Source organism: Protopterus annectens, chromosome 10.part0 (assembly GCF_019279795.1).
Source record: "Protopterus annectens isolate FY-2018-M chromosome 10.part0, PAN1.0, whole genome shotgun sequence".
Lineage (NCBI taxonomy): Eukaryota > Metazoa > Chordata > Ceratodontiformes > Protopteridae > Protopterus > Protopterus annectens.
The window spans coordinates 1,354,414,596-1,354,437,170 of record NC_056744.1 but is presented as its reverse complement, the minus strand read 5'-3'; the positions used below and the strand labels follow the sequence as shown (position 1 = coordinate 1,354,437,170).

General features: G+C 37.5%; 1 protein-coding gene across 1 annotated transcript in view; it reads right to left on the bottom strand.

The window, feature by feature from the left end:
* Nucleotides 1–22,327, bottom strand: part of LOC122813592 (pancreatic alpha-amylase-like) — a 67,408-nt gene extending 45,081 nt beyond the window's left edge. Inside the window, exon 1 of the mRNA XM_044086003.1 lies at nucleotides 22,286–22,327. The gene's annotated coding sequence lies outside the window, so the exon portion shown is untranslated. The remainder of the gene's footprint in view (nucleotides 1–22,285) is intronic.
* Nucleotides 22,328–22,575: the final 248 nt, after the last annotated feature.

Below are 22,575 nucleotides of genomic sequence, written 5' to 3'. Positions count from 1 at the left end.
CTTTCCATTCTTTGAATGACCTGCACCAACTGCCTTTCCATGGTAGGTACAGCCTATCCAAAAGGAATAGGAGGATTAACCTTGTGGGTGAATTCCTTACTCTGCCAAGACCTACCTGAGCAATGCATTAATCTCTGATAGTTTAAAAGGCCTACTGTAGGCCTGCATGAAAACCAAGGCTGACCTTTTCTCTAAGGGTGTAATATTAAATAACAAACTAATCCAGTGCACGGGGCAAGTGACTAGCCCACTGATCTTGTCCAGGCACACCCTCTGACCTTTACCAACTTGATTTGTCTTGGATTTTTCAGCCAAATAATGCAAAACCCTCTGTGGATGACAAGATCATCCCAAGAAAGGTAAGGAGAAGTTCATTGGACAGGAAAGCACCTGCATACAAAGAGGTGAACAAAGTGGCTATAGAGACAAACAAGTAAAATTCACCAATGGTCCTGTAAAGACCTTGGATTAAAAGAGGAAGCAGTTGTCACTCAATAGGTTTTCTGGGATTCTGGGAAGGTCCCCGCATGTTGTCTAGGCCCTTAAGTATCCTCCCTATAACACAATGTCCTGACACTGCCTGAAGGCCCAAAAAATGCTTCAACCATTCTAAAGTTGCCAGGTGTACTCAGACAGTTTTAGGTGAATCCCCCGCTTGGACCTAGCCACTAAAAATTGTAGCAACAACTGTACTCCCCATGGCCTGGGACCAGGGATCAAAGACCTGTAGACTGTCTTGAAAACCTAGAGATGATGAGTAAGCTTTCCTATTGTTGGTGGCCCAAGAATTTGCCAAAACTGATAATGCTAGTCTTCTCCAATTAGCCAGACTCACAGAAGAAAAGGGGTTCTTTTTGGATCTAAATGCTTGGCCAAGCAGTGAAACCTGGAAAACTGAAACCGGGAAAGCCTGTCAGCTATAGGATTAATATGACCAGGGACATGCACACCTGAAAATGACAAATTAATCTGTAAACTCAGCAAAATTAAAAGCCTGATGACTGAGTGGAACCTGGACCTGAAAGAATGTTTTTTGAGAGTGTGAAGCACTGGGATATTATCTGGAGTGGAAAATGATTCACTTGTCATGAAATCTATCTTTCTATACTAACACTGTCACCCAAATGAGAAAAATTTCGATAAATGTGAAGTCCCTCCACCTCTCCAGAGACCAGCTTTCCAGCCACCTTTCAGCAAACCATCTACCCATAAAATAACGCCCCATACTGGACTACTCAGAAATATCAGTAAAAAGCTTAAGGTCAGTAGATGTGATCCAAGGGGGTTGCCAAAAGAAACTCCATTAAACTGCCTCAAGAATGTAAACCATAACCAAAGGTCCTCTTTAACCCAACTGGTCAATCTGACCAGGTGGTGATGGAGCCTATTACCTTTCAACAAGTCAGACATGGACCATAGGAAGGGACTGCCTGGAGAAACTGTCCAGATTCAACAAACTGTGTAACTGCATGATGTCTCCTACCCATACAAAAATCTCCAAAGTAACTGTCAGACTTGTTGCAGTTTAGGAGGAGGAAGCTTGAAGGAGTTATCAGTGGTGTTCTCGTGTAAGCCAAAAAAGTCAGGACTCAGCTCAGCCCCTCTGACTTGTTGTCGGCCAAGGGTACCCCCAACTCTCTGCAAAGCTACTTAAAAATGGACAACCCTTTCAAAGCACCATCCTGGCCTTCCCTTACTATCACAAAATCATCCAGGTAGTAGACTGCTGACTGGCATGGGGGCCATTTTTGCCAGCACCAGTGTAAACCTGTGCTAAATATTTCAAACATAGCACAAGCCACAGAGCACCCCATTGGCACTGCAGTGTCGAAAAGTATCTTCCCATTGAACTGGAAACATAAATAAGGCCAGTCCTCTTGTCTTGCAAGGAGAAGATGGAAAGCAGATTGGATATCCATCTTACAAAGCCAGGGATCTGTATAACCAATGATGATTTCTGCCACATGATCCAAAGAAGAGGAGTTTACCTTGGTCAGTTTGGTGTCAATAAATCATTGACTGAACCCACTGCTGGGTGCAACAAATAATGAATCAACCTGAAATCACCCTCTTGTTTCTTGGGAACTAGACTGATGGGGAATATATTAAATAAAGGCCATGGAGGAGAAGAAAAAGGGCCAATCATCCTACCATCTCGACAGCAGCAATGTGTTCATGTCCTTTAATGGATGACAAATTGTTAACTAACTTGGAATCTAATAGGGCTATGGAGTAGATAGGAAAGCCTATGGAAAAGCCTTTAATAAGGGTGGCTATTGCCCTTTGCTTGGAGTAATCTGACGGTAAACAGAATAACTTATCTACAAATGGGAAAATAAGTCTGATGTGATACGTTTGGAACCCCTGCCAAAGCCCCCTGTGTTCACAAAAAGGTGGCTTGTCATGAAAGGATGTATTTCACCCCTTACCAGTCTCTCCATCTGTCTCGGATGCAGGAAAGTTCAACCTGCCCAGTACCTGGAAGCAGGATGACCTTTTCCACATGCTGAACACAAGTGGTTATATTCGCAAGCAGGCCAGACACATTTGCCATGATTGAATCCCCAGCAAAGCTTTTATCCTTTATATTAATGACCCTTCCTCAGTACCCATGGTTGCCTCTTTGTCCATCATGGCACCAAGCCATATGTCAGGGTGCCTTGACTTTCACCTGAGGGAACTGTCAAGTGCTTTTAGCTTCCTGAAACAGTGATCATAATTCAACCATCCCAAACGCCCTTTCACATGGTGGGCTTCTCTAATGGCAACAAAATAAGCTAATAAAGGCAGTGTTTGGGTAGGATCCTTCTCAATGATTATGCCCATAAACACCACAAATCCCAGAGACCAAGTATCCCAGTTCTTGACCGGTGCCCTGGCTGACTCTTCTTCCCAATGGCAGCTAATTCTGCCATCAAGTCCTTCTCAGACATGTTATCAGAATCTAGTACGCTCTTTATTCCCTCATTATCTACTAAATCGAAGAGATCCAGAAACTCCCCTTTCAAAATCTTATCTTTGATCTTAGTGGGAACATGTGTTGTGATATGGGAGCCAGGTGCTTTGGAATATGTAATGCCTAAGGTAGCCATAGGGGACAAGAATTAGGGGATACAAATATCTGTATGGGGTGTGACATCCCTCTCAGAACCCATTTCCTCTTCAGATCCACTATGGGAGTTGGGTAAAGGTAACTGCACCACCTGGTCAACCTCTGTACCTGCTCCCACACTCAGACCCCAAGCTGTGGAGACAGCAAAGTTTCTCTGTAAGGCTAAGTCAATCAGCCAAACTCTACCCTCATCAGGCAGTAATTTATGAAATCCTCTAAACAATTATCAATAGTTTTTCCCTATTACTAATATTAATCCCTCGTAGAGACATTACCTTGTGCTTCTGTAGAAATGCTAGATGAGCAGAAAGGAGTGACTTTGTAACCAGAAGCATCTCTGACTGACTTTCTCTGAGCCTTCTTAGCTGGAGCTGGTCCTTCAGCTGTGCCATTGTCCAAATTCATCAAAGGTCTCCTCCTGGAATGCAGAATCTGCTCAGCCATCCCAACCACTTCTATATCAGTTAGCAAGCCTTGTGCTTCTTGCAATATACACAACCAGTTAACATTAAAAGATTGGTCGCATGGATGCTGTGCTGCTGTGGTGTTCTAGAATGTATTGCCCTTAGGATGTTTCCTTTGTCCACCTTTGATTAAAAATGCCACTGTGACGAGAACCTGTTGAGCTACTGCAAACCACTCTGCCAAACCAACCAATAAACTCCTGAGGTAAATATTGTATACGACCAGTTATCTAACATGCCATGTCCAAAACTTAATAAAGTTTGACACTATACATTACAACTTTATGATAAATACCAATACACAACTGATTATATAATATCATTTAAACTATGCACAACCCCAACTAAACATAAAAACAAAATTTGATTGAATTCCCCATAGTCAGCCTCCAAAATGTAACCTCCCCATAATAACTCAAATTACCCAAAAGCAAGATACAGCTACTGATGCAATTAAGCACCCCATTACAACTAATACATCAATCCAAAGGGATAAACAAAAAAAATAATAGGATATAATCTCCCCAATACTAAGGCTGTCATTCCCAGTGTGCCATAATTAGTTTAAGCATGTTTCAAATTGCCTAAAATAACAGTAAAATACAGTAAACAACCCTTGACATATAGAAGTAAACCACTGCAGCAAAATCATACAGAATACAAGAAGCATAACTATGCCCTGACATAAGGTTTTACTGTTATATCCCCATTTTAATAGTACCACATGCTGTATCAAGTATTTATTTACGTAATTAATAAATGTCTTTATCTGAGCATCATGATTGGTATTTTTTTATATAGAAATTAAATGTTCTTGCTGGTGTAAAGCAGATTAATGGTTAAACACCAGTATTTTTTTAAATAAATAGGAGAATAAATAAAAGAATTTAAATAATTTAATGTAAATAATAATAATATTATTTAAATCATCCAATTTATTTTATAATACCAGTCACACATAACCCAAATTATGAAGTCCTCACTGGTGTTTAAGACCTATAGTAGACCAGAATTTCAAATTTTCACCCAGTCAGGATTTTACTTCCTGATTTCCTGCATACAGTTTCTCTGTCCAATCACACAGACAATGGGTAGTATATACTATGTGTTTTAGACAAGTTAGCCTGCATAGTTGATTAGATGGTTAATACCTAATAGTACACATTTATGTATCCGTAAAAAAAAAAAAAAAAAAAAAAACACACGGACCACAATTACTACATCCTCATAGGTGCATTTCTAAGTGTTACAACACACCAGTTTTTCAAAGTTCTCTCATTCAAGTTTTACTACTGAATTTCCTGGCTGCAAACACTCTATTCAATCACACAGAGGCTGGAAGCAGGATAACCAGTGGAATATTAAAACCACTTATATTCTAATATATATTCTAAGAGGTATTTAAGTTTTAACCAATCACAATTATATGTTTATGTTTTATAGAATTAAATAGAATGTTGATTTTTTCTTTGTTTTTGAGATTTATTTCTAGCTTCTTTACATAAGCACAGTACTTATCACCTCCTAACTATAATCAATTTATATCCCTGCTTCTCTATCTAAATATTCTATAACTATTCTATAAAGATTTGTTGTTTGCTACAAAGAAATTAAGTTATTTTTAATCACAGCAAGAAGATTTGTTGTTTTGGTACTAAGAACGTGAAGCGTTTTTTATTTGCAAAAGTGAAGAAATTTTGATCACAACAAGATTTTTACTACTGTTTGGCATTTAATTTACAAATATTTCTTACTACCACTGCTTAGTGTTTTAGCTTAGCTTGAATAGCTCAAAAGGCTATTATTTTCTATTTTTTCTTACTCTGATATGCAACAATCTCAGAGTAAGTAAATATAAGCAGCAAGGAGTTGGGATGCAGTTCCAAGCATTATAGGGTAGTTGAGGGGTTGCCTCTCTACAAAATACATTTTAAACAGGTTATATCAAGTTCTGAAACTTGCTGGTCCCCATTTTATGTATTGTTTATTTGTTGCAATTGCTTAACTTTCAGTTACAGGTCTTGTAATTACAAGAGAGAAAGACACATTCCATACACTTGGTAGCTAGGTCTGCTACAGGTCATTAGTACAGAACACCACACTGGTTAACCCATCTTGGCCACAGAAGGTTGGACTTTAGATACTATATTTAGTTAGCTGACATTTGCTCATAAAGTCCTGTAAATACTAAATGCCCATCTTTTACACCAATGCAGTAAATACCAAATGGGATAACTGGCTAAAACTCAAGTAAAATGTGAAACAGAGTATTTAGCTAATAGTCTAATGCAGTACATACCAAATACAGTAATTTGCTAAATTTCAAGTAAGGGCAATACAGAGTACTTACCTAATATTGTAATGCAGTAAAATACAAAGTATTTAGAGTTCTATTGGACCATTAGGATAAACCTGCAAAAGCAAGAAATAAATATGGAGAACTTTGGAACAGGCCTCCTCGTATTTTGACATGCATCCTGAAAAGATCTTTTTTAAGGTAAATTTGAAAAAAAAAACTTCTGCAGCAGCAATGGAATCATTAATGTGGTGTAACCTAGCATCTTATCACTTGTTATTAAAAACTGTGTTTACATTTATTATCTATGCACCAACTTAAAGATTACCTGCAACACCTTGTTTCAGTTATATAAATTAAATATGTAGTGCTTATATCCTTTGTTATTCCTTTGCAGACCTCTTAAGCTTATCTATTACTCATTTTAAACATGATATTCTCTTTGAAAAATCTATCTACATCTTTTCATCTCTGTGGCGTATGTCCTGGATATAGGTGCCATGTTTATAATCTTCAACTGCCTGGAATCCATTGGAATATCACACAATTTTTTAGGTAGTTTACTTTCTTCAGGTCCGGTCATATTTTTGCCATATAGTTTTTTTAGGGCATATGTTCCTTTTTTTCTTTTGTTTTGATTGTTTTACTTCAGTTGTTGGCAATAGTTCTGGTAAGGCATAGTTTCTGTATTTGCCATCATCTCACTAAAACTACACTTGCAACTACTTACCTCCTCTCCTCAAGACTTTATGGTGCTTCCATCTTTACTAACCTCCAGGTATCACAAACAGCAAAACTTCAACAATGCTATAATAAAGTATTGCCCCAATGGTCAATAAAGGCTCCAAATTAAGGAATACTACCACCGCTTAGCGTAACAGACTTTAAGTTCATGCTTTCATCTTATTGAATTCTTCAGAATACAAAATACAAACACTATTAACAATCCATTTATATATAATCACACCTTTCATTATTTTTTTTAATTATTCAATAAAACAATTATGAATTAAAAAAACATAAACATGAAATCTAAAAAAAAACATTTAATTTTATATGTACTTAACACTTTATGTACCCTTAACTTTCTGGACTTCAAAAAACATTTGATGTTGATGGTTTTATTCATCCCAGGCCTTTTATCTATCTTTAATTTTATCTGCCATAACATTTCCTTTTGTTCAAGGTCATTTTTAAAATCACCTCCCCTCAAGTCCTTAGTACCCACTTCTAAGAAAATTAAAAAATGATATTTGTTACATTCCAATGTATGTTTAAATAGGGCACTTTTTCTGTCTTTTGGTCTTAATACTATATACATGTTCTGTAATATGTTGCATTAAAGTACGTGTGATCATCCCTATATAAAATGCATTGTACCTGCTACATAAACTGATGTAAATGACTCATTTTGTTTTTCAAGTAAAATGTCTAGGAACTTTAAATGTATAGGGCCAATGTTGTAACATTATGAATGGACCGTCAGATATAAATCTACAAAAATTACATTGTCTAGATGTATTGACCATTGGGGGCCAATACTTTGGTGTGTTCCATTATTGGTGGTATTGGCTTAATCATATTTTTATTGGTATGCTGTAATAAAGTGTTTAAATTTGCATCAAGTTCCCCTTTCATAACCCACTGCTGTATTATACTAAAAAGCCTAAAGTAGTTAGAACTACCCAATCAACTAACATACACACAGCTTCATATAATTTATAAAATTATCCATCATCCATGTGCTTGTCCAGTACTAAATGATATTCTACACAACTATATTCCCACTTGGTCATTACAATCCAGTGACCAAAATCAACTCTCTCTCCACAAACCTATAAAATCTGCTAGGCACGGCCTGTACTCATACCATGTTACTAAGGCTTGAAGTTCCTTACATATACCCATCAGGTCAATACCATCCATCCAGTCGTTTAAAATAATTTTGAAAGACTTTCTAGCCAAAATCTGTCTCTGTTATTGCTTAATCCCAAGACAAACTATATCCCTAAATATGAACAATGAACTATTCATAACTTACAACTCTTTACTCCCCCTTCATCACTCACCTCCTAACTATAATCAATTTCTCTCCCTGATTCTCTATCTAAATATTCTATAACTATGTTATTTCTCTCACTTCACATTGCAATTTTTGTTTCTATTATACTAACTTACTTTTAATTACTCTAAACTGGCTATTTTTTTTCTAAACATTAAGTCATTGTTATCTAAGCTGTATCTATTTTTAATCATTGTCGTTGCCTTATGTCTTATTTTGTATAATTATTTAAACTGTAAACTAAAAGAAAAACCCAGCCAAGCTAGATTTTCCACTGTGTGATTAATCGTAGTACCTCTACAGAGTGCTGATTGAGGCTCATATTCATTTCTTCTTCTAAATAAAAATATATAGTTGAAATATCTCAGATTAGAAGAGATATAAAAGAAAATGGAAAGCAAATAGAATGAAAAAATAAAGGAAATAAGGACAAAATGATAACAAAGAGGTCAGGGAAAGGAAAGGGGGAAGAAGAGAAGATGAGAAGGAAAAGAAAACGATACTAGAAGAGATGGGCTACGTAAGAACATTAAACATTTACAATTGCTGACCCAAAGATGAAGAAATCAATCTAGGTTTATCACGGTACTTCATCCAATTCACTAACAGGAATTTATGTTTCAAATTCTTCCTTAACTTTTTTTTTTTTTTTTTACTTTTCATTCTCACACATTTTCCATCCTGACACTCTTATACATATTTTCTACATGCTGTACTAAAATACTAAATACTAAAATACTCAGGATTTGCTCTTTTGTTCTTTTTACCTCTCATCTTACATTTTTAATTTCTCTCATTCTACCAATATCCTCCTTTGCTATTTTACCAAAATATGCAGGCACCTACTCCCTTCTCCCCTATAAATAATATATATACCTAATTTCTTGAATTGGTAGATGTTCTACCTGTGTGCAAAGGGATGACAGTGGCTGCCCTCCATTCGGCTGGGACAAAGACGGTGCTCAGGCTTTGGCTGAATAGGGTGCCTAATGGTGCTGCAAGTTCTTGCCTGAGTTTATATAAGAGGCAGCCTGGGATGTTATCAGGTCCCATGGAGACTGTATTTTTTGCCTTTGAGGGGGCAGTGATGACTTGCTCCCTAGTGATAAGGGAGGGGCAGGTGCTGGGGATGTCCTGATTTACTGATGGGGGGACAGAGGGGTGAAGTTTTCATTGTACCTGTCTGCCAGTAGGTTGGCTATATCTACGGCATTTATGTATGTGGTGTCCTTGACACAAGCTCAGAGCAGATCTGAGTCCTTCCTTTGAGATTGTGAACATATGTGAAGAAGGCCTTATGATTTTTTTAGTAGATGTGGCCAGTTTGGACTCAAAGTTTGCTTTGAAGGATTTCACTAGTGCTTTTATTTGCTTGTTCGGGCTAAGGAGAGATTGCTTGCAATTAAGCATCTGCTCCTTCTTGGTCCTATACAGCATTTTTTTTTTTCCTTTTATTATAGACTTTAATTATTGCAGATGTCCACCAGACAGGTTCACTCTTCCTTGAGGATGATGATTTTGTCCTGTCAGGTATTCCAGATTTCATGCAGCTATATAAATACTTGTGTAGTACTTTGTTGTAGATTTGTATTTTTGTGCCAGTTCCTATGGTGGGGGCTGTGAAGTTGTTTATACCTTCCCTCAGGAGGTTGTAATCAGTTTGGAGAAGTTTTTTTGTTTGACCTTAGCCGGGGGGTGAGATGGTGATTTCAAACCTGACCTCTTTGTGGTCAGATCTTACTAAAGAGGATGACACTGTATGGATGCTGCAGTGGTTACTCATGTTGGTTAATAGCAAGTCCAGGGTATTATCACCTCCTGCGGGGTTGTCGACCAACTGGTCCATGGCATTTGCATTGATGAATTAAGGAATTTCTGGGCATTTGTGTTTTTGCATGAGTAGTTCTTTTAATCTATGGTTAGATAGTTAAAGTTACCTAGGATCAGGGTAAAGGTTTGAATCCTGATAGAATCGAAGAGGTCCAGATAGGTGGAGTGGGCATCTTGAGTCATAGTTGGGGGCCTGTAGCTAGCTATGATTTGAATAGGGGTCTTGTCTACAGTTAACTGCACATGGAGTGTCTCCTGAGCGTCATACCTTTTGACCAGCCTGGAGGTGTGTATGTCTTTAATATACATTGAAACTCCACTTCCTTTTGCTTTGTTGCCCACGGTTTGGGGTCTGAATGTATGATAGGATGAGTAACCTCATATGGCTGGGGTGCTCTCCACAGCCTTGAACCAGGTTTCTGTGACTGCACAAATGTCAGCATCTTCCAGGGTTAAGAATGCTTGCAATTAGTGCAGCTTAGACTCCTAACGTTTAGCAGCATGATCTTTAATTTGCGTTTTGATAAAATTTTCATGTTGGTAGTTTTGACTTCATGGCATTCCCTAAAAAAGGCACTATGGGACAGGCAAGAGCCTTTGCCAGAAGCCTGAAGCCAAAGGGAGACAGATGCAGGCCATCTCTGGCAAAGCATTGTGGTCTGTTGATCATGTCTTTCCAAACTGTCAGGTACTGGATCCCCTTGGATGACACCAGAAACTAAGCCAATTGTTAAAGTCAATCATTTTCTGTTTGTATTGAGGCATCATTCTGGGTGATGGTAGAATGCTGCTTAAGGCTAGGGACATACCTGCCTGGAACACATATTCAGCGAGCTTGATCATGTCTCTCTTCATTTAGTCCAAGGAGGTACATGTCAAGTCATTCATGCCAACATGTACCACGACAGAGTCATAACAGTACCTGTTATTGAGAGACTTGAGTGCATGTGTGATATGGCAGATTCTGGCACCTGACAAACAACTAACTGTGACTTTCTCCTTATCCAGCCTTGTGAGGGGCACATCTGTGTGTCTCACAATGGAGTCTCATATGACTAATATGTTGGGTTATGGTTGGGCCTTAGTGGCTGTGAGACTTGGGTGTGTGGACTATGTATGCTGTGTGGTGTGGTGGGCTGGAGTTTGCATGTTTTTACCTCGGAAGTCTCTTTTGTTTGGGGATGTTTTGTTGAGGACCTCTGCATATGTAGATGTATGCTGTGTAGGTCTGGGTGGTGTGTGAGGTGTGATGTTTGTGTTGACAACCTTTTCAGTGCCAGATATACTGGCTTGTGAGGGAGACAGCATAGACATTAGGTTCTTAATGTAATTGCATCTCTTACATGTGTTCCTAAGTGGTAGTAGTAAAGGGTTGCTGTGTACATGAGTCAGTTGCTACACTGTCTCAGGATGCCCATATCAACCAGACTGCCAGGAGAAACTGTAGGAAATTGCCCATTCATATTTGTCAGAATCTATATGAGAGAGGCCAGAGAGAGCTAAGGGGGTAAAGGGTGGAAGGTCTAAGATGAGGATTACTAGGTGATCAAGCAAGTGCTACTAAGGGAGAATTTGTAGCTGGAATACCTTGCAATGGGTTAAAAATAGTGCAACTGCAGTGTGCAACATGCAAGCAAGCCCAAACCAACTCAAACATGGGGTTTAAATGCCACAAAGAAATAGATGACTCTAGTAACACAGAAATCTAGCAAATCCTGCTAGCCCCTTTTTTCTTTACCAATCAGCTTGTGCCAGACAAGATCCAGGTAGCCCTGCTACTCTCACTAGCAGAGAAGATAAGCCCCTACCAACACAAGATGGCTGCCAGAAACACAGAAGGCAAAAACCAACAGCTCTGGATGCAACAAACATGTATCCAGACTATACTACTCAATTTAGGAGTTAAGAATACAGTAAAACTCACAGAAAAGCCCAGATTAACCACTTACAGACAAAAACAGAAGTCACAGTATGAAAAAATACATTTAAACAGTAATGAAATGCAGTAAAATGCAATTAAACAGTAATGAATTGCAGTAAATAGCAATGAGATACAGTTATTAAACAGCAACAAAATACAGTTAATCAGTAAATTGCTTTAAAACAAATGTGATAAATTAACTATAAGGCACAGATAAAAATGATAGGCAAGTGCAAATGCAATAAAATAAAAGTGACAATAAATGAAAAAGCACTTAGATTGGTATTGGAGCCTCAGGTATTTTATAAAATTTCCCAGAGATGATGCACCTCAGCACAGCCTGGTTCAAACAAACATGGTTACGTCTTCCTCAAGGTGTCCTGTGGTTCAAGAGAGTGGTGTTTAACTACATGGTGCCCCCCTCTCCTGGCTTCATGAAGTCACTGTGTTGAGTCTTATTATTTTATTGTTTATTATTAAATATATTTACACCTATCTTTGAGCTCTGAGAGTACTTGCATATGTATTTGGTGACACTGTACAGGCCACTCCAATAGACTTGCTTGGTCAAAACTACTATTTGGATTAATAGTAACATTACACAGTAGGATTGGACACCCTTTGTAAGGGCCTTATGGTAGCTGATAAGTAAGAGTTGGCTGGTGGCAGCTGGAACTACCTTATATTCTGAGCAGAAGGGGGCATAGCTAGTAAGCCTCTGCCAGCCTTCCCCAGATATGTGTGTCTGTGTGTGTGTGTGTGTGTGTGTGTGTGTGTGTGTGTGTGTGTGTGTGTGTGTGTGTGTGTGTGTGTAAAATCTCAATGTGCATGTGTGCGTCAGCTACTTGGGCAGGGACACAAAGCACTGGTTAGATAGAGAGTATGCTGGAGGTCTTAGCTTGGCCACTCGGCTGAGATCTCAACCTTATAACTGTGCCATTGTGGAGTCTTTATTGGGGATTTGGAGAAAGAGGGAGAAACCAGCCTAGACTGACTGTGATCTATGTGTGCTCTTAAGGGAAATTGTACTTTACTGTATGTGTATTTGTCATCCTCCCATTGTGTACCGTCCCTCGCTATTGCCAGTGGTGAGGATTGAGGCGCTTTGATTACTGGGCCAGTGCAGGGGCTTCATAACTGTAATCATTAATGGTTTGTCAAATAAACCACAATTTGTTGAGGAATAAAATTAGCAAAATCAAGGATACTTTGCAAAATCTGGGAAAGTTTAGAGCTATTCATTAAAAGCATTACGTGATGTACTATGTGGAGCTTTTCTCCCTGGGCCTCAGATAAAAACGGGCAATTTTTGCCTAGTCAGACTTTCCCTGTAAACAAATGTAAAATAAATAAATAAGCAAATTTAGCAGATTCTTTTGCCTTTACCCTTTTACTACTTTCTGTTCAGGAAAGTAATTACAGATGTTTCTTAAGCAGTAGTATAGTTAAAGTGGGGTGAAGGGGACAGATGCCCAATGTGCAAAGTGTTAGGGGGTGCAATCGGCAGATGCTGATCAATCTTCAGCACATTACTGGCATTCAGAACTGAATGCCTGTATTGCATTTGTGGTTGGAACTGAAAGGCTTCTTTAGTACTCCATATATGGCATAAACTGTAGCAGATGCTCAATTCAGCAAGTATTTTGTTACAGTTTAAAAAGTAAAAACTGTCTTTTTTTCTAAGCAAATCCTGTTCAGGAATTTAGGACTAAAGTGCTTTACTTCTCTGTATGGAGACTATAGCAGCTGTTTGCTATAGTTTAAAAGTAAAATTAGTTTATTTATATTATTTATTTATTATTCTTTTAATAAGCCCCTTTCCTGAGATTTCATGGCTGAAGAACTTTTGTCTTCACTGTTAAACTGTTTAAAATGAATGATTTTTTTCTCTGAGTGTCCAAATTGAGAATTTTGTTTTGTCCTCTAGTAGAGTTGAGGGGAGTGCCAGATGAGGATATCAAGCAGCAGAATAACTAGCTACACCTCTGCTGCTGAGGATTTTACAGGTACTGCCATGAGTTTGCTGTCACTATTCATGTGTTTGTTAAGGACTGAAATGTATGTTATTTCTCTTACTCAATTCCATGTGCGTTTTTGGTCAAGTGGCCACTCTGTCTTGAAATCTCAAGGAAGTACATTAACTAATTTCAGCTCAACCTGCTCCCTCTTGTCTCAGCTTGTTTTTACTCCATGTATTGGGTGCAGAGTTAAAGACTGTATGCAACCTAAAATGAAAAATGTAGGTGTAGTCTATATAATAAACACAGACCTTTTTTTTTTCTTTTTACTTCATTTATTTAGCAACTGAACAATTCCAGATTTAATCCATCTATGTCTCTAAGATTAAAAAACAAAATCATACAACTAATCTGAGAACTTTCTCTGTTCAATGCATACATAGAAAAAAAAATATCTTTTTTCTCAATAGAAATAAGAAAAGAACCAAACCATAAACTATTTATAACAAATTTATACTCCCTTTACAAATAACTGGCTTTGTGCATATATTTTAAAAAATAAGAAATTAGAACACTTTACTACAATCGACAATATGTATAAGTTCATAGGATGATACTAGGCTTTTGGCCCTGAGGCCCTTAAAAGCCTAGCCAAGAATTTCACCCATGTTCCCACAAAGTCAGCACATGTTTTCTCTGTCCAGCAGGGACACAGGTGGGATCCCAGGGGTATATTTTCTGTTTCCCATCCAGTCATCCAGGTTCCTCTTAAAGAGGGTTAGTGAGGTACTCTGTTTGACATGGACAGGAAGTCTATTCCACTGATGGGGGAATCATTGAGGCACAAATCTATCCCATCAGCAAGTTCTATTAATGTCACAGACTAGGTTTAGACCTTGCTTGTGGGTTGCACAAGTCGAGTTTGACTTAAAGATATGCAGCAACTCCATCAAGGATGAGTCTGAGACAGCCTTGTATGCCAGACACAGGTCACCTCTGAGCAGTCTGTATGAGACTGAGTACAGGGACAGGGCTTTTAGCCTATCTCTATGGGATAGGTATTTGAGACCGTGGATTTTCCTGGTCAGTAACCTCTGTGGCCTCTCCAAGTGCTGCATGTGTTTGGCAAGGTACATGCCAAAGGGGGCATTGTACTCAATAATGGGTCTAATAAGGGAGGAGTACAGTGATGCTATGACCTCCTTATTCCTGAATGAAATATCCTTACTTATGAGGTGGGCCATGTAGAAAGCCTTCCGTACAATAGAGGCAACATGGTGGCCAAAAGTCAGGTTGCTATCAACCTGGGTGCCCAAGTCCCTCATGACTGATTGCATGCTTAGTACATTGTTATTAATGTGATAATTAGTGGGGACACCATTTTCCCCAAAGGGGATAATGATGCATTTCTTGGCATTCTGTTTGAGGCCATGCTTCTGGCACCAGTCATTAGTTTGGTTAAGGTCCTCTTGGAGGATGTTCACATTGCTAGGGGAATTTATGACAGTGCCCAATTTGCAGTCACCTGCAAACTTGATCAGCCACAGACCAATGGTTTTGGCTTTCACCTCAGAAAAGTATATCCCAAACAGTAAAGGACCCAAGACCAATCCTTGGGATACACCACCTGTTATGGGTCTACTACTAGAGGTGACTTCCCCTATTTTGACTGAGTAGGTTCTATTCATGAGCCAGTTAACTACCCATTTGGTAACATATGGGTTGATGCCAAGCTGAGAGAGTTTTTCTATTATGCCTGAGTGGGGAATAGCATTGAAGGCTTTGGCTAAGTCAAGGTAGGTGGTGTGCACTGTCTTGCCCTCATCCATGGCTTTGGTGACTGTTTCTAAGAAGGTGACCAAGTTTAACAGGCGTGATCTCCCTTTGACAAAACCAAACTGTGTGGGATCAAGCATTTGGAGGTTGCCAATGTCCTTGTTTATAAGTTCCATGATAATGCATTCCATGGCCTTGCAGATCAGGCTAGTTAGGTTGATTGTCCTGTAACTGCCTGGGTCAGTGGATGTTCCACCTTTGTACAGAGGGATGACAGTGACTGCCCTCCATTCTGCTGGGACGAAGCCAGTGCACAGGCTTTGGTTGAATAAGGTGCCTAGTGGTGCTGAAAGCTCTTGCTTGAGTTCATGTAGGACACAGACAGGGTTTTTCATTAACCCCCTCTTATCTCAGTATTTTGAAATCTACTATCACTAATTTTAGTTAACCATTTGTATGTCACTATTTACTATCCTATAGTATATTGCTAAAATTTCAAATCAAAGACATCTACTTAAAACTAAAAATGAAAGACAAAAAAATGCCCATGTACAAATGGCACAGTAATCTTTATCCAGCCATTTAACCTTTACACTCAGTTTGTACTCGTGCAAATTGTGATTGAAAAATGTCACCTCTATATCACTATTGTATTCTATGCATCTTGAAAAATCCTCATTCCTCCCTAAGGTACTCTATGCAGAAAGTGCATCCTACCATCTCCTATTCTTGTTATCAAGTTACTTTGAATCTCTTAATATCTGATCTGTGTGAATTTTGTTAAAAATAGCATATTTTTGTCACCATTGTATTTATGCATCAGATTTTCTCTCTGGTCCTCTGTTGAAAAGGGTATTTGGCTGAGCTGGATTATCCCATTTAACAAAGAAAAATAAATGGGTAAACTGTATGCTCCGCTGAGGACCATTTTCAGCAACAGAAGAACCCAAAATGAAATACAGATCAAGAAAAATACTTAGCAGAAATGGTTACAAACATGCATATGCATGTTATACAATTCAAAAAGCTAAATACATAGAATAAATTCACAGCCATAAAACCTGAGATAAATACAAATTCAGTTACTGCAAACTCATTGTATACAATGTATCAACTGATCATGTGTTAAACACTGCATACAGCCTGCATTGACAAATACCAGTTTATACACAAAAGTTTAGGTGACGTGGCCAAGTGCAGCTAGACTGAATGTACGTTCAGTCTATATCAGAACATTATGTAACTGGTTGAGTTACAAAGTATTACTAATCTGTGAAAATCTTTCCTATTGTTAGAGGGAGAGAATGACCATTGTTTGTAATATAAGTGTTTTTCTCTCTTATGAGGTGTTTCTGTTTTTCTTATGCAACCATAGAGTTAGCATCAGAACTGTCTGCTGAGAAGCAAAGCATGTAACATTGAGGAATGTAGAGCTTTGACCTCTGAAAAAATATTGATTTATTATCATTTGTAACTATATTTATGGACTCAAGTAGTTGACCAGCTGTGACTGACTATTTTGTATTCTGGCAGAGGGGTGGGGGTGGGGGGTCAGAGATTCATATGAAATCCCTGAATACACACATCATGAAAAAAAAGACACACAACTATACAACTATAACTTCTTTAAGGGTTTTTATCCCTTTCCTGCCTCAACTTCATACTTTCTAAAATAATTCACTGCCCTTTGTTAACTTTAATATGGCTATACATGACCTCAGCACCATCCTATTTCCCTCCACTTATACACAGCCCTTCTATCTCAAAATAACCTCAGCTAAAGCCTTCCAGTCATTACTTGACCTAATTAATGTCTGCTGAATCCCCCAATGGTTCACTTAGTTCAGTCTACTACTCTGGTGTATCTCCTACTGCAAAAATGTCATCACTTGTGCATATTTATAACTCACATAAAGTATTACTAGAAAGCTTATGCCTAATATCTGTCAAAGCACCCTATTTAAGTGTTTACCCAAGCAATCGAATGCTGATACTGATACTTATCATTTTCACCCAAGGATAGAGTCTAAAACAGAGTATTTGTATCCAACTTCCCAGAACATCAAACAATGCAATCTACACTCAAAGAAATAACATGGCTTTTGGACAGGCTGAAATACTGTGACTGCACTTTAGACACTTGCTGATGAGATATCAGTGTTGACAAACCTCACTAGCACTACATTTACAGACCTAACTAAAGCCTTTGACCTGGTTGTCTATTCTTATTAAAACGCATATTAGACTATCATTCTTGCGACTTTTTCCTAGTTTCATGGCATTCTCTCTGTAGCTGATTTTACAGAATTAAGATTATGATTCTGTGTTTCTGCATATGTTCCTCAGAGCTCTATACTAGCAGCCTTACTGTTCTCCAACTTTATTAATACATTTTCCATTGACTTTCCTGACCTAACTTTTATCCCATTCATCACTCCCTTAAAACAGCATCAACTACAAAAATATCTTCAATCTCTTTCAGACTGGAGCAACAATACTACTTCTGAATGGCTTAAAAATCAAAGCAATGCTATTTGGCACAAGACAGAAACTCATTTCATGTGTACTTGCCAAATTATTGATTATAACAGTGAGCCAACCGAAACAAATACTTTTTTTTCAAAAACTTAGGCATTTCACTACACCAATACATAAGGTTTGCACCACATTGTGAAAACTAGAAGCAAAATTAACTATTTATGTTACTGAGCCAGAACATTTTCTAATTTTCTTGCCTTTGCAACTAGAACTGCAAAAATAAAAGGAATGTTATTATATCAGCTTTAACATAGCCTGCTTCTAGCCTCTAATAAGAACAACAAAACTCTACAAATCATTTCTAATAAAAAATGTTTTATAATTCTCTCTTTCACTCTCCACAAAAGTAACCTTACTGTCAAACAAATGAAAAAGCAAAATGGCTGCAAAGTAAACAAAGAGCTGATCTCCTCCTAGGCTCTCAGTTATATAAAGTTTTACAACAGAATCATTTATGCCTCAGCAGCCAAACTTACAATGAGGACCCCTTCCTACAATCTTAAGAGGTCAAACCCTTGTCTGTCTTCTCAGTATCATACAGGCTATTGACAGGTGACATATGCCTCATGTTAGGGTCTAAAAAGACCCTGTTCTGTCAAACTTATTAAACATTTGCAAATCTAATGGTGTCATAAACACCCATTCAAGGGACATAAATCTTTTCTGCAAAATTACTAGAGAACACTAGAAGGATAGGAATGCGTAACAGAGATTACCACTACTATGGAACCGCCTTCCACTCCACATAAAGCAGAGTATTTTCCTTTTTCTATTCAAATGTAATTTGGTTGAATGGATGGGTAACCACAAATTCACCTCTGATTTAGCAAAATTGGCCCTCACAGTTAGGGGAAACATATAACTACTCTTATTTATACTTGTTCGACCCACCTTTGGATATTTGTATTATAAAATAAAAGGCCTAATATCATAGGAATGCAAGGCTGGGCCTCTTAAGGTCCTCCAGATCAATTGCCTATTAAGTACCCATCAACCTATGAAAAAAAACAGGTGTATATTAGTTCATTAAAGTTTACTTACCTTGAATGGCTGTTCTTTGAACTGACATCATTGACAGCCATTCATCGAACGTTCAAATCAGCAAACATTTTTCCCAGGTAAGTAAATTACAAAAATTTGCCCTTTTCCCCACTGTAGTGCAACCTCGGAGTTGATATATATATATATATATATATATATATATATATATATATATATATATATATATATATGTAGGGGAGTGGAGTGGGGGAGCACAGCCCCCCACACTGGAGGGTGTGTGCAACATAGTGCCCCACTTTGTTGGGTTCATTTGTTTGTGTTTTAGATGGTGTGCTGGCCATCTAATTTACCTACCTGGGAAAAAATGTTCGCTGATTAAAACGTTCAATAAATGGCCATTCAATGATGTCATTTTGATGAACAGCCATTCAAGGTAAATAAACTATGATGATCTAATGTTGTGTCTTTCGGCTTTTCCTGGTTAGGAGTCGCCACAGCGGAACTCCGGTCCGCTAATGATTGGCAGTTAATTTTTACGTGCTGAGTTTCCAGCCCTAACACACAACCTTCAACAAAGGTACGCCCATTCACACATGTCTCCACGCAGAAGACGCTCTAGCTAAGAGTCGAACCGGTCAGCATCTTACTGTGAGGTGACAACACTATGATGATCTAATATAGACCTGAAAAAATTCAGGGTCAATAGTACGAACAACCAAAACAAAGTTTTACAATCATTAACATTTTAATTAAAAGAGTTAAATGATTATTAAAAATTTCATTCTCATCACACATCTGCACAAAGAAGCCTGATACAAATGTTTTGCCTCAGGTCCCTTTACTGAATGTGTGCTTCCTTAATACCTTCTCTGTGTGGAAGATCTAAGATTCCCTAGAGTTCAGGCACCTAATAAAAACCACACTGTGAATATCCAAACTAATAACAGGTAGTAGAAATACTTTCTTTAAAACTTTCTAAAGTATAAATCCACTAATGAAAATAGCTACAAACTCTTTTGTGCACCACCACAGTTTTGAGATATAAAAACAAATCACTTTAATAATAAAACTATAATAAAAACAGAAGCTTCTTTTGTTTTTATATCTCAAAACCGTAGTGATGCACCGAAGAGTTTGCAGCTATTTTTGTTCTTTACTTGGGGCACCTTTGGCAGTTTCAAGTTTAATTTTGTAGCACTAATGAAAATAGGGAAGCACAAGCTGGTTCAAGTTGACTCTTCTTTATTAAAAACACACAAACAACTGGTCTAAATAGCAATTAAAAACAGAATAAAGTGTAGAAATTCACTGTTCCATTTATATAGCTGTTTAAAAGCATATGAGTGGCTTACTAGGGTAGCTGTGTTGTAAAAGACAATTAGCATGTTTACTTGCTAAATATCCCTTCCACCATACACCAGTGTGATAGTCAACACAGTGCAGCCCTACTTCAAGCTCTGTCATTCCAATATATGTTAAACTAAACTAAAAGTTAGACTAAAACTATACTAAAAGTTAAACTAACAATTACACATTAATAATTGCTAAAACTTCCTGAAAGCATTTCATTGTAGTATAAAAAAAAGAAACAGTCAACATAAGTCTTCAAAATTCCTTAGAAATCTTTTCTACCAACATTCAGAAACATTTTAAACATTTTAACATAGATCGCTTTCATCTATTATAATTGTGTGTCAAGTGGGAAAAGCAACTAAAAATTCATTAAATAATAATACATAATGCTACATTTTGTTGGGTAAAAAAATACATATTATTTAAGAAAATGCAGTACAAAAACAAATCTTAAATAAAAACAAACCACATATTTGAGTATATATATATATATATATATTGTCACAAATGATAAATCTATTAAATATTTTAAAGCAAAATACACTCAGAAATCTATCAAAAATATATGAAAGTCTAGTGGGAAAAACAGTTGCTCATACTCACAGCCTTTTTTTTTTTTTTTTGATGAGGGGGGATAGATCAACAAAAATACTTATAAAGGTAGAGGTGATAAAAGCAGTGTACAGAATCAGAACATACCATAATCTATCATGCACTATTGCAGATAATAAACTAAAGATATCAGCACTAGCAGAAAAACTTAGAAGATATGCTGATAAATATAAAGGAAAAGTATAAAATAAGCAATTCATTGATGACCCAAAAAGTTTACAGAGAATTGAGAAACATACCAAAAGGAATAGAAAAAAATCACCAAAAAAGAAGAAATAAGCACATTTTGATATAATATATATGAAGACACTGTGGAGCATAGCAAATAAGCTGAATGGAGAGAAGTAAAAGAAACAGTAAGAAGTTCTAGGGACTTGAATTTTGTCTGTGACATAAACAGAACATGCTGGAGAGACTTGCCCCTCCTACAGAACAGGCTTCCCATCCATGTGAAGCTGGTTTGTCTATTACTCAGTTTAAGCACAACCTAGACAAGTGTACAGGGAATATGAAATTTACACCAGGCCTGGCAGCCATGTTCATTATGGACAGATGCACCTTATACATGCCTGGCCCTCAATGTCATATTTGGATCCAGGACATCATTATTCTTTTCAGGAAAACGTGGCTAGGCTTAGAAAGTACCCTTGGGTTATTAGCCTAGTAACAGTCTCTGAATCTATGAATCTATAAGGAAAGCTCCTAACTGAAGAACCCAGGCCCAGATGCAGTACCTAACTTCTGGCTAAAAGTATTAACATCTTTAGACAAAGATTTAGCCCTGAGTAAGAGCTGTTTATATGCTCATCCCAAACAGACACCAACCTGGTTAACAGGAAAAAAATGATACTCCTCCTTCAGAGTGAACCTGCAAACTGTCCTAAAAGCTATAGACCAATAGTTAACTTCCAACAATGTATAAATTATATGCTAGAATTGATGCTAACAGAGTTTATAGTCATAAAGAAGAAAAGCTGATCATGGCAATAGAACAAAAGGGTAATACAAGAAAGTCATAAAGCACAAAGGATCATTTGTTTTTAAATAAAGTCCTAATGAAGAATTGTAAAAAGGGAAAGAATCTAAGTATGGCATGGATAGATTACAAAAAAGCATTTTACATCATCCAACAGTCATGGATAAAAGAGTGCTTAAGATAATATGTTATTGGGTAGGATGGTATTGTGGAATATCAATAAATACACGTAAAAGAAAATAAAAAAGTGAACTAGTCAGTTGCTTAAAGTCTGAGGTTAATACAGAATCAGAAATGACACAAGACACCAAGGCTCACACTTAACAATTTATTAAACAAAAACTTGCTAAATAAACAGAAAAAAACGAATAAATCATGTACTTACAAGCATATGCATAAACAAAATTTTCTTTGCCACTGATAGGGAGACTTCAATCCTATCCAGTGCAGCTATCTGTTCAGTCAAGGCAAGGCCGACACTGGCAAAATGGCTCTAAGCTCAGTTCAGGCTGGTGCTGTGATCAAATCCGGATGATGATGAGTTCCATTTTAGCCTTTGAGCTTTTTATAGTCTTGAACAAACAACAGAGTCAGCTAATAACATATTGATCACAAGCTCATCGTGAGTTAATGGAATATTGTAGAAAAATATGACATTACAAGATCATCAAGAGT